The sequence below is a fragment of the Equus caballus genome, chromosome 1, assembly GCF_041296265.1.
Source record: "Equus caballus isolate H_3958 breed thoroughbred chromosome 1, TB-T2T, whole genome shotgun sequence".
Classification (NCBI taxonomy): domain Eukaryota; kingdom Metazoa; phylum Chordata; class Mammalia; order Perissodactyla; family Equidae; genus Equus; species Equus caballus.
The window spans coordinates 57,998,749-58,011,484 of NC_091684.1; positions in this window are offsets into that span (position 1 = coordinate 57,998,749).

Consider the following 12,736-nt stretch of genomic DNA (forward strand, 5'->3'; position numbering starts at 1 on the left):
CTAGAATTCATCTAGATCAAAAATTCATCTTTGTAGATCAAAAATCCTCCAGTGGGGACTGTAGATTTTATTGAGAGTTTGACATGATGCTAAAGGGCTTTCAGAGCACTCTGACAGTCATACACATCATAGAGAAGGGACGCTCCTTCCCTGCTTCCAAGTCCACAAGTTAACTTTGAGATAGTGTTGAATCTTAGTGTGGGTCTGAGGTAACCTGAGGTGGTTTTCTTGTCAGAAGCCATGTAGGTTTGCTCCTACTGATGTGAAGTCGAAGTAGGCACAGAAAGCGTGTATTGATTTTAGGCAGAAGATTGAAGTGAGCGCAGTCGGTAGAGACGCTGTAAGACTCTACAGGACAGGTAGCACGCAGTGCATTTCCTGACCCAACTGCAATGTGATTGCCATGTCTGTGGGTCTCAGGGAAGACAGCTGTTCCACCATAATTTTGTAGTCAGATTATTTTGAAGTTAATTAAAAATATTTAAAAATATCTTTATAAATTGTTAAATGAGCTTAATGATGAGAATTTTTCAGGAATCATTAACATGTTTCACTGCCTTATTTTATGTTTTATTTATAGAGTAGGTGATATTTTAGACCATAATTTATTATCTAAACTGGGGACTTTTTGAGAGAAGAGGAGCGTGCCAAGAATAATTCTATCAAGACACTAGGTATAAACCAGGACCTATAGGGTCCTATAGGGTATAAACCCGTCTAAGGCAAACTGATTATTGTCTATTTATTATCCATCTTATGGATAATATTGACCTGCTTTTGTTCCACTAGTTTAAAAGCCTAGGCTTATACATACATGGAGATTAAGTATCAAAGTACTTTTGAGCATAAATTACATACCTAGTTGTCAGATAGGTACGGTACTAATTAAGTCACTGAGTCAGCTCCTTATTTCAGCCCCATTAATGACGGAGTCTGAATATGATCATTATGCCTGCACTAAGGCAGTGGTTCTCCAACTAGGATGCCTCAGAATCACGTGGGAGCCTTGTTAAACACAGATTACTGGGCCCCAGCCCCAGAATTTCTGATTGAGGAGGTCCGAGGTAGGGCCCGAGAATTTGCATTTCTAACGTAAGGTATACACAGAGAGCAGGTTTCCCTACTTATTATGTGATTTAAAAACCTCTAAGAAAAAGTTGCAGTTGTCTTGGAGATAGTACCCCTGAGCAATTTGGGCTTTTTCTGTAGGAGTATATATTTCTACATTGGATGACCTGTAGTTGACACTGAAATATTTGTCAAAAGAATGACTGCAAGTCGAGGAACCTGCAGGGTAGTCACTTTGAAAAGCTTTGAAATAGTTTCTTTATGGGAAGAGTCACAACTGCTTAAGCAACTGAATTAAATAAACTGGGAAGAATCAATCATCATTTCTTGGTAGTTTGCTTTTGTTGGGTTTTTTTTTCACTTCTCACTCTCAAGCTGATATGACTATATAATTCCTTTGTGAGGTGTCAAATTCTGAACATAATGTAACTAATGTGGAGTGTATGTGTGTGGTCCCCACAGTCTTTTGGGTGGGTGACAAGTAGGATGCTCAGACATAATAGTTTGTGAAGCTGGTTAAGTGCTTGGTTGGGTGAGGGGCCTATCAGCTGGCTTGGGCAAGGACCCTGGAGTAGGTGGCTGGGCTGAGAGGGAAAAATTAAAGAACTGAGATGGTCAGCAGGGGGAGACGTAAACAATAGGCAACAAAGTCTTTTTGACCATGGAGAGGTCCCCAAAATGGCAAGGCAAGGAGTAGGCAGATCCTAGAAGCGATGAGGGAGGATCTCTTGAGGAGACATGGGGTGTGAGTAAAGGCTCTTAATTCCAGGTTCTCTGTATGTCTCTAGCCAGGGCTTAGTCATCTGTCTGAATTTTAAAGGGGCTAATCTTTGAGGCAGTGACTGCATCCTCTGAAGCCATAACTGAAAAGGCTGCACTCTCTCCTTGAGGCAGAAGGAGAGCTTCTGTGACTAGTTAGGTCCTCAGAGAGAAATTGCTTTGAATGGGCAAGGCAAACGGTGAGAGAGACTTTAATTCGCCTAAATTAGATAAGTTCCTAAAACGTTGCTCCATTGAGTGTTTAAAGAACTAGAGTATAGGGGGCCGGCCTGGTGATGTAGTGGTTAAGTTTGTGCACTCCACTTCGGCAGCCTGGGGTTTGCGGTTTTGGATCCCAGGCGTGGACCTACACACGGCTCATCAAGCCATGCTGTGGCAGTGTCCGACATACAAAAATAGAGGAAGATTGCCACATGGTGCTGATTCAGTGGGGTAGTGGTTAATTTTGTGTGCTCTGCTTGGCAGCCCGGGGTTTGTGTGTTTGGATCCCAGGCATGGACCTACACACTGCTCTTCAAGCCATGCTGTGGCAGCATCCCATGTACAGAATAGATGAAGACTGAGGAATGTTGGCACAGATGTTAGTTCAGTGACAATCTTCCTTAAGTGGAAAAAGAGGAAGATTGGCAACAGATGTCAGCTCAGAGCCAATCTTCCTCACCAAAAAAAAAAAAAAAAAAGAAAAAGAGAACTAGAGTATGGGGGCCTGCCCCATGGCCTCGTGGTTAAGTTCAGTGTACTCTGCTTTGATGGCCCAGGTTTGGGTCCTGGGCACGGACCTACCTACAACTGCTCAGTGGTGCCCATGCTATAGCAGCAACCCACATACAAAATAAAGGAAGATTGGCAACGGATGTTTGCTCAAGGCAAATCTTCCTCAGCAAAAAAAAAAAAGAACTAGACTATGTTGTTAATCAGTGGGACTGATGATATGTGGGATTCATCCAACTGCTGCTCCCCCAGGCCCCACCCAGGGCTGGCTAATAGTCCAGATTCCTGTGTATGGACTGACTTCCCTGTCCAAAAGTTTAATCTGGTGGGTGGAGAAAGTAAAGGGGGTGAGGAGACAGTAGTCCTCTAGACAGTATCAATATTACTGAAAATCAGGCAGATAATAATCTCAGTTCCAGGGGAATGGATCAATTTGAATTAGATGTCAGCCAGTGATGCCACAGAGACAGAGTCCAGCCCCTAAAGAAGAGAGGATTTTACAGACTGTCAGGAACCCAACCACAGAGGCAAGATTCAGAGCTGGGGCCCCAAGTTCAGCTAACAATTGAAGCAGAGGCCAGGAGCAAAGGTCCTGGCTCATCCATGCAGACTTTGAAGACTAGAGCTTGGTAAGTGTGGTGGCATTTGGGTTGACACCGCATTTAGGACAATGCAAGTAATAAATCCTATCCATTGGTGTGATGCACCCATCCTAACATGTCAGGCAGTTTGGATTAGCTCAATCTGGTGAGCCTAAATCTATAGTTAAAGATACCTGATAGAGCTAGGCAGGGCTGAAATGTGGCCTTAACCTCAGGTGGTTTTACGGATACTTGCTCATCAAAAATATCTAAGCATTTTAATATATTTAATCTGTTTTATTAAAGTATGAGCCAGCCTAATTTCAAATTGAGTGAAATCAAATCCAGAGTAAATCTGGATTTGGAATAAAGTAAGAATGCTGCCATTCTAAGCCGAGCCTTCAGCTCTGCAGTTAATTTTTCTGTTCTAGAACTTTGTCGTGTTTAGCTCTTGGTTGCCTGGGACCTCCAGCAGTCTGCAGATAAAGATCACCTTAGGAAACTGAAGGCCAGAGGTAAAAGCTGAGATCCAAAAGCCGGGCATTCAGCATCGCCCCAGCAGTACCCTTGCTTATAGATAAGCTCAAAACCAGTAAGCAAAACCTTGTCTTTTCTCTAGGAGATCCTAAGCTGTGGTGAATTGGTGTTAAGAGATTTTGTTCACGCAAAGTGCATGAACCTGTTAGAAGAACTTCCTTCTAATGGTAACAGAAATGTTATTGTGGGCATTGCTGGGTTAACTGTAATTCCTGGCTTCTCTCTCATTGGATTCCCCTCGCCCCCAGTGGGTATTTTAGAACATCTGTTCTTTACTAAGGTATTTCAACTTTAAAAATATTTTGAAGTCTAGGTTTAGCTATCTCAATCACCTTTTAAATATTTGGCTCTTGGCATTGTGTTAAACAGTGTCTTGAGAGCAGATGGCTTTCCAGTTCACCAGTTTTAGAACCCATGTGCCCTGGACCTAACATCAAAGAGTGCCATATAATCACTTTAAATTTTTCTCTTTTATTGCACTACTGCAGTTGCATTATTGGTAACATGTGGTTAAGAGGGCACCTCTTTGTATGGAGTTTGTTCTAGGTTCTCAAATTTGGAGGATTAATTTAACTTCAGAATTGAGCTTTTACCAGACACTTTTTAAAATTAATGTTTATTTGTATTTTCATGGCCTTTGCCCTAAAAATTCTCTGAGCTACTAAATCAGGTGCAGATTTCACCTTTGTTTACATAAGCTTGTGGTCCAGCAGTAATTGATATTGTGTTGTTGCTCCAGCAGTTCAGGCAAATGAAACTTCATAAAGCAAACGACTTTATTTTATTTATTTATTTATTTATTTTTGAGGAAGATTAGCCCTGAGCTAACTACTGCCAATCCTCCTCTTTTTGCTAAGGAAGACTGGCCCTGAGCTAACATCCATGCCCATCTTCCTCTACTTTATATTTGGGACACCTACCACAGCATGGCTTTTGCCAAGCGGCGCCATGTCCACACCCGGGATCCGAACCAGCGAACCCTGGGCTGCCGAGAAGCGGAATGTGTGAACTTAACTGCTCTGCCACCAGGCCGGCCCAAAGGGAACAACTTTAAATGTGATCTACAGGAAGCTATTAATAGATGTTATTACAACACCAATCTTAGAGTTCAAAACTTTCTCACATCTAAAGAGACAAAGCATGAGAAATTTGCATGCTCTGGTTCCTGATCATTCTAAATTTTCAGATTCAAGATAAACCGAAAACATAAATTCGTTTTGGGATTAGTTTGCTATGGCAAATCCTCCTTTGCAAGGGTCATTGTAAGAGTTTGGAACATTGATATAGCAGTTAGTAGTCTATGCTTCAGCAAAAAATTGGTCATGTTATTTTCTCCATTCCAAATGTGAGAAAATGCAACCAAAAAAAATCAAAAGTTATTCCTTCCTGGTCCCCAGAGAAATGTAAAGGGTTTAATATTTCACATCAGTAAAACCTCAGATCTACTTCCTGGTTGAACCTGGCATCCCAGTCTGTTTATAAGATTGTATTTCCAGGGGCTGGCCCCGTGGTCGAGGGGTTTGGTTTGCCCGCTTCGCTTTGGCGGCCTGGGGTTTCACTGATTCGAGTCCTGGGCGTGGACGTGGTGCTGTTCATCAGGCCACGCTGAGGCAGCATCCCACATGCCACAACTGGAGGGACCCACAACTAAAAATACACAACTATGTACCGGGAGGCTTTGGGGAGAAAAAATTTAAAAATCTTTAAAAAAAGAAAAAGATTGTATTTCCAAATGCAGCTCACTGGTTATCTCTAGCCTTTTTTGTCTTCCTTCAGGCAGAGAAAGAGTAGAATCTACTTGTAACATATAAAGAATAAATATTTAATGTCCATTCAGTTTCTTTCTTAAATAGATAGATCCGTTGAAAGGCAGTCCCTGGCCACACAAAGCCTGCTTGCTGTCTCTGGCTATGACATAAATATTTAATTAGAACCTACTTCGAACCATTGTTCCTATTAAGGCATAAAGTACACTAGCCTTGGGCCACACTTACGCCATTTCCCAAGTCCATCTGTTATTTATCCCAGGGTTTTTACCAGCTTTGCAAAGTTGGGAGTCATTCACCTGGCTGTTGGAAAAGTTTCCAGGAGGTGAATGTTTAACCTTTGAGCTACTGTTTCCAGAAGAGAACCAGCCAACCAAACATCACTAGAAGAATTAGAATTTGGAATGAAATGAGAATTCTACCATTGTACAGCTAAGCCTTCAGCTCCACAGTTACTGTGTTTCTGTTTTATGGCTTGGTCGTGTTTAGCTCTTGGTTGTCTGGGATCTCCAGTAGTCTGCAGATAAAGATCACCTCAGGAAAACTGAAGCCCAGAGGTAAAAGCTGAGATCCACAAGCTGATTGTTTTCCCGGGCATTCAGCATTGCTTCAGCAGTACTCTTGTTTAATTATCAAGAGTTTGTTGTAAATAAAGATTCTTCTTTAATAAATAGCAGACCACTTCCTGTTTCCTGGGAGCCAGTCTTTATCTGCTTGGATAGGACAAAAGGTTTTGAAGAAGGTCATTATTTCATTTGATTCCATTGCCTAACATTATAAAGTCACACATACGCTTCTCTTAAGATTATTGAGAGAATTAGCAGTTATTCTGTTAGTATACCTATATCCAAAACGACAACTGGAAAAAGTAAATGGTTGAAGTGCCACAGTATAAGCATAAGAGAGAGGAACCTAATGAAGGTGTGTGGGGTTTAACAGTGCAGACAGGAAGGACTGGTTGACCTGGCAAACTAAAACGAATTTTATTCCAGTTTTAACAAAATGTAAGAAGAATCCAATCTCCAGCTTCAGTCTACATTTTAAAATTCTGATTCAGGTGCCGGCCCGTGGCGCAGCAGTTAAGTTCGCATGTTCAGCTTCTGCGGCCTGAGGTTCGCTGGTTTAGATCCCAGGTGTGGATCTACGCACCGCTTGTCAAGCCATCCTGTGGCAGGCGTCCCACATAAAGTAGAGGAAGATGGGCACGGATCTTAGCTCAGGGCCAGTCTTCCTCAGCAAAACAGGAGGATTGGCGGCAGATGTTAGCTCAGGGCTAATCTTCCTCAAAAAAAAAAATAAATAAAAATGCTGATTCAGGCCAGCTGTGATTTAATAGTGCTTATATTGATAATAAAACTCTATTAAACTCCTTAAAATAACAGCAGAATTGAAAGGCTAAGCTCAGGGTCAGAGCCTCTCCTGTCTTGTACTGTTCCTAGCAGTAACTACTTATGTGCCATTTTGCCCAGCTTAAAATGCTTCCCATTTGTAAAGGGACTATTCAGTATAAACTTTTCATGTAAATTACTTTGAGCAAATGTATATTATCTCTAAATGATATAATCCCCTAGATAATCACATTCTTCCAGGTCAAAGCAAAGATTCTCATACGTTTACTAAATACCTTCAAAACAACACTCTCTCAAATGAAAATGATTTTACATCCAAATTTTGACTGAGAGAATGATAGAGGAAATATAAATCAGAGCAAAAATAACGTTGGGATAAGAAAACAATATGACATAACTCTGGAATTTTTTTTTTTAAAGATTGGCACCTGAGCTAACATCTGTTGCCAATTTTCTTTTTTCTTCCTTCTCCCCAAAGCCCCCCAGTACACAATTGTATATTCTAGTTGTGAGTGCCTCTGCTTGTGCTATGTGGGACGCCACCTCAGCATGGCTTGGTGAGTGGTGCCATGTCTGCGCTCAGGATCCAAACCAGCGAAACCCCAGGCCGCAGAAGCAGAGCGTGTGAACTTAACCACTCGGCCACGGGGCCAGCCCCTGGAATTTTGTGTAAACAAGATAGATATTTATAGTTACAAAATGGATATAAGAAAATTTTGTAGAATCTGTTTCATAGTATAATGTATAATCTTCATCTTATCTCATTACTGTTTTACCCCTCTTCTATCCTAATCCTTATCCTAAATCATGCCTCATTCAATCACCTTATTTAAGGTTACGTGATCCGGTTTTTCATCCTCCTCCCACTTTGCAGGTGAGAACACTGAGGCGGTGGACCAGAACTGTGGGGGCTTAGCTCAGATCACGCATACACTTAGAGGAATGTTTGCCTGCCAAACCATGTAACACTAGCTGAAGTCCCTCCCCAGCTTCATAAAGAAGTGAAAGCATTTGGATTGCTTTTCTTAGTTCTCATGATAGATACCAAATAAAAACAAGATGTCTTGGGGTTTTTTTTCATAATGAACTGGAATGGAGGGAAATTTACTAAAAATTCTTCTTTGAGAGCCTGTACTATTTTTTTAAAAAACAGCTTATGATAGTTGCAAATGGAGTAGAATAGTTATTATGTCAAAGTTTCTTGCCAGTCTGCCACTTTCTTGGCCCTGTAGCTAGAGAGAGCAGGCTTTTCTTGAGGTGTTAGTTTTGTCTGTGCCAATTGGCATTTCCAGGTTGCCAGCTTCTCTAGTATCCAGTCTGGGATGTATGAAGCAAAAACAAAACTCAGGGAACTAACCACTGTGGTGGGTCCCGAGGTCCCTACCCAGCCAGTCTGCGTCTCTCTACCTTTCAGAGTTTTATGCGTAGGAGATACACATATGTATACATGTATATGTTTACGTATCTTGGGAGATACATGTATGTATATATGTCTCCCAAGGCTTTCAGTTATGTTAAGTGGGAAGAATAGGAAAAATTTTTAATTTAAAATATATATAATATTCCATTTTTCTAAAATTATTTCTTTCTGTCTATATATTTACCTAGAAAAATGTTCACCTTGCTGAAGATGGTAATTTCTGGGTAGTAGAATCTCAAATGAATTTTTTCTTTGTGTATGTTTAAAATTTTTAAAATGAAATGTATGATTTTTTAAAAAACACAGGCATTCTAAAAAAAAAAAGTGCGTCATTTGGGGGAAGTTGGGGAGACATTAGTGTCCCCAGAGAAATGTCTACAACCTAGAAAATCCAGTACGTCTCCTTTCTGAGTTATCATAATTGGTTTAAAGGATTTCTCTTTTCCTATTGTCCACTAGTGTGATTTACCTCTCATCATCTTTAAGCAATTTGAATATCCAAGAGGGATAGGTTATGGGCTTAAAAAACAATTATTGGCTTCAAATTCATTCGAGGAACAGGGACACTATGGGTGTATGTGCCTTTTTTTTTTTTTTTTTTTTTTTCTGGTTAAACAGCTTTTTTTTTTTTTTTTATTTTTATTAATGTTATGATAGATTACAAGCTTGTGAGACTTCAGTTGTACATTTTTGTTAGTCATGTTGTGGGTACACCACTTCCCCCTTCGTACCCTCCCCCCACCCCCCCTTTTCCCTGGTAACCACCGATCAGATCTCCTTCTCAATATACTAATTTCCACCTATGAGTGGAGTCATATAGAGATCGTCTTTCTCTGACTGACTTATTTCGCTTAACATAATGCCCTCGAGGTCCATCCACGTTGTTGTGAATGGGCCAATTTCGTCTTTTTTTATGGCTGAGTAGTATTCCATTGTGTATATATACCACATCTTCTTTATCCAGTCATCAGTTTCTGGGCATGTAGGCTGGTTCCACGTCTTGGCTATTGTAAATAATGCTGCGATGAACATAGGGGTGCAACGGACTCTTGAGATATCTGTTATCAGGTTCTTAGGATAGAGACCCAGTAATGGGATGGCTGGGTCATAGGGTATTTCTATTTTTAACTTTTTGAGAAATCTCCATACTGTTTTCCATAGTGGCTGTACCAGTTTGCATTCCCACCAACAGTGTATGAGGGTTCCTCTTTCTCCACAACCTCTCCAACATTTGTCGTTCTTGGTTTTGGATGTTTTTGCCAATCTAACGGGGGTAAGGTGATATCTTAGTGTAGTTTTGATTTGCATTTCCCTGATGATTAGCGATGATGAACATCTTTTCATGTGTCTATTGGCCATATTCATATCTTCTTTTGAGAAATGTCTGTTCATGTCCTCTGCCCATTTTTTGATCGGGTTGTTTGTTTTTTTGTTGTTAAGCAGTGTGAGTTCTTTGTATATTATGGAGATTAACCCTTTGTCGGATAAGTGGCTTGTAAATATTTTTTCCCAATTAGTGAGCTGTTTTTTTGTTTCAATTCTGTTTTCCCTTGCCTTGAAGAAGCTCTTTAGTCTGATGAAGTCCCATTTGTTTATTCTTTCTATTATTTCCCTCAACTGAGGAGTTACAGTGTCCGAAAAGATTCTTTTGAAACTGATGTCAAAGAGTGTGTATGTGCCTTCTTAATATTCAAAATATAAATGAAATTTTAGGCAACTGTGAAAAGGCTACATTGATATAAAAAACAATCATGACATTGTGAATGTACTGATTTGTTCACTTGAGAATGAACAATTTTGATCTATTTAGAATAAACAATTTATATTATGTGAATGGCACTTGAATTTAAAAAATTATTAGATTCTTTGAATAAATAACAAACCGCTCTCAAAAAAAAAGGGAGAGTTTTCTTAAGTGGTAAGCTCTGCTCATCTTATTAAAATACTCCAATATACACATTGAAAAATTTATTGACAATACATTTTTTGACAATCTAGTATAAAATAAGGTTGCTTATAAATGCATCTTTCCTGCCAGGCAAAAGAATACTTTCACTTGTAAGGAATGTGTTTTGAGAACTCACTGGCCCTTGCAGGTGGGTCTCTGATTTCTTAAAAAAATTCAGAACTCTGAAGTGGAGGGCCTGCCTAGTCCCCTTGAACCGAATTCCAAGGAAACTGATTACTACACATGGCTCTAATAAAGTTTTGCCATAAACATCTGTGGGAAACCTGAGGGTAATCTTGTAGAGCGATATTAAATTTGCAGGGCCTGTTAGCTGTTTACCCCTGAAGTGTTAGGTCCCCTTCTGGTAAATGAGGTGAGTTCTTTGACACTTTTTTCCTAAGGAGGCTGGAGAGCTCTAGGGATTGGTAAAAGGGCTGCCTTTCACTTTTTAAGCTCTGGTTTGAATCTAATCTGGGTTAACCTTGTGACCCTGAATTGTTCGTGTGAAATGAGGTGGTGATCTCAGTCCTGACTTAAGGAAACGCCTTTCACTTAGAAATTGGCACTAATTGGTCTCTCTGTTGACAGGCTTAGCTGAGAGGCTCATGATTGAATGGGCAGTGAGAACAGAAACTGAATCACCCCAGTCAGCTCAGCGTGTTGGCTGGAGGACACGTAGGGCAGCTACCAGTTCTCCTCTCTTCCAGCAGCATCCAACATGTAAAGCAACTGGGTTGGACCAGGAGGCCTACCATTTGTGCACTAAGAATACTTTACAAATATCTGGCCCTGTTTAGTAAAGCAGTCTTGACACTTGACTCTAGACCCAGGGTCTGCAAACTTTTTCTGTAAAGGACCAGAGAGGAAATATTTTAGGCTTTGCAGACCATACAGTTTCTGTTGCAACCATTCAACTCTGCTGACAAAAGCAGCCATAAAGAATACATACATTGGGGCCAGCCTGGTGGCTGAGTGGTTGGGTTTGCGCGCTCCACTTCGGCGGCCCAGGGTTTCACGGGTTCAGATCCTGGACGCAGACATGGCACCGCTCATCAAGCCATGCTGAAGCGGCATCCCACATGCCACAACTAGAAGGACCCACAACTAAAAATACACAACTATGTACCAGGGGGCTTTGGGGAGTAAAAGGAAAAATAAAATCTTAAAAAAAAAAAAAAAGAATACATACATGAATGAGTGTACCGATATTCCAGGAAAACTTTATGGACACCGGAATTTGAATTTCATATAATTTTCACATGTCAAGAAGTAGTATTCTTCTTTTGATTTTTTTTCAACCATTTAAAATGTAAAGATTATTCTTAGCTTGCAGGCTATACAAAAACAGGCCATAGGCCAGATTTGGCTCCCCAATGTGTAGTTTGCCAACCTGTGTTCTAGACCAAGAGTTGGAATCTCCCTCACTTCCACTCCTGGCTCCACCACTCACTAGCTATGGGACCCTGGGCACTTCTGTGGGCCTCAGTTTCTTTATCAAGTGTGTTTGGACAGAATGGGGAGGAAGAGGAACAGATGAAACAAAGTTCCTTTTAGCTATAACAGATTTCCTGATTCTATTATAGGAGCATAAGTCAATTGAAGCAAAGTTATATATGTGGAATGGACATTGGTTTACTCAAAGGAAACAAATAAATCTTAATATTCTCAATGTTAGTCTTTGTCCTAATATGAGGAGCAATGTCAATTCTGATAGCAAGAGCAAAATTTGTAGCCTCCTGTCTCTATTTGAAGGCTCATACTACTTCTTTCTGTTTTTCCCGTGCTGTTCTTTTTTTTTTCCTGATTTTTTTCTTTTCTTTTTTTTTTTTTTTGGTGGATAGAGAGAGTATGATGCCAGAGTTTATTGGAAAACAGACACTTTTCTTTTTTTTCCTGTGAGGAAGACTGGCCCTGAGCTAACATCTGTGCCAATCTTCTTCCATTTTACGTGGGATGCTGCCACAGCATGGCTTGACGAACAGTTCTAGGTCTGTGCCAAGGATCTGAACCTGCAAACCCGGATCGCTGAAGTGGAGCACACAAACTTAACCACTGTGCCACTGGGCCAGCCCCCAACATTCTTCTTCTTCAAAGATGTTATTTAAAAATATTAATGTTTTGAGTCTTATTGGCAAGTATACTTTATCAGCACCCTGCTACACAGGTGTACCTTATTGTAAGAGGTGATGACTGATGGTTAGTAATCATTTCACTGAAGAGCAGAAAAGAAAATCCCCAAACAACTTACCTAACACACTGATTTTTTTTAAAAAGGTGGACATATTTTAAGAGCATATGCTTTCTTCATAAGTCACATTTTGTATATCCCTTTCCTTTTATTCTTTATATCAAATGTCCAGTCAATGTGGAAATTTCTTACGAATTGTTTTACATTTGATTTGTTCAAATTAGGATCCAAATAAGGTCCACACTGTCTATTGCATTGGTTGACATATCTCTCAGTCTTTTTAAATTTATGTTCTCTCCTCTCCCCGCTTTGTTGTTCTTGTCGTGAATTTGTTATGAAGGCTCTGATGTTTTGAAAAACATGATTGCAAGATATTTGAACGAATGGA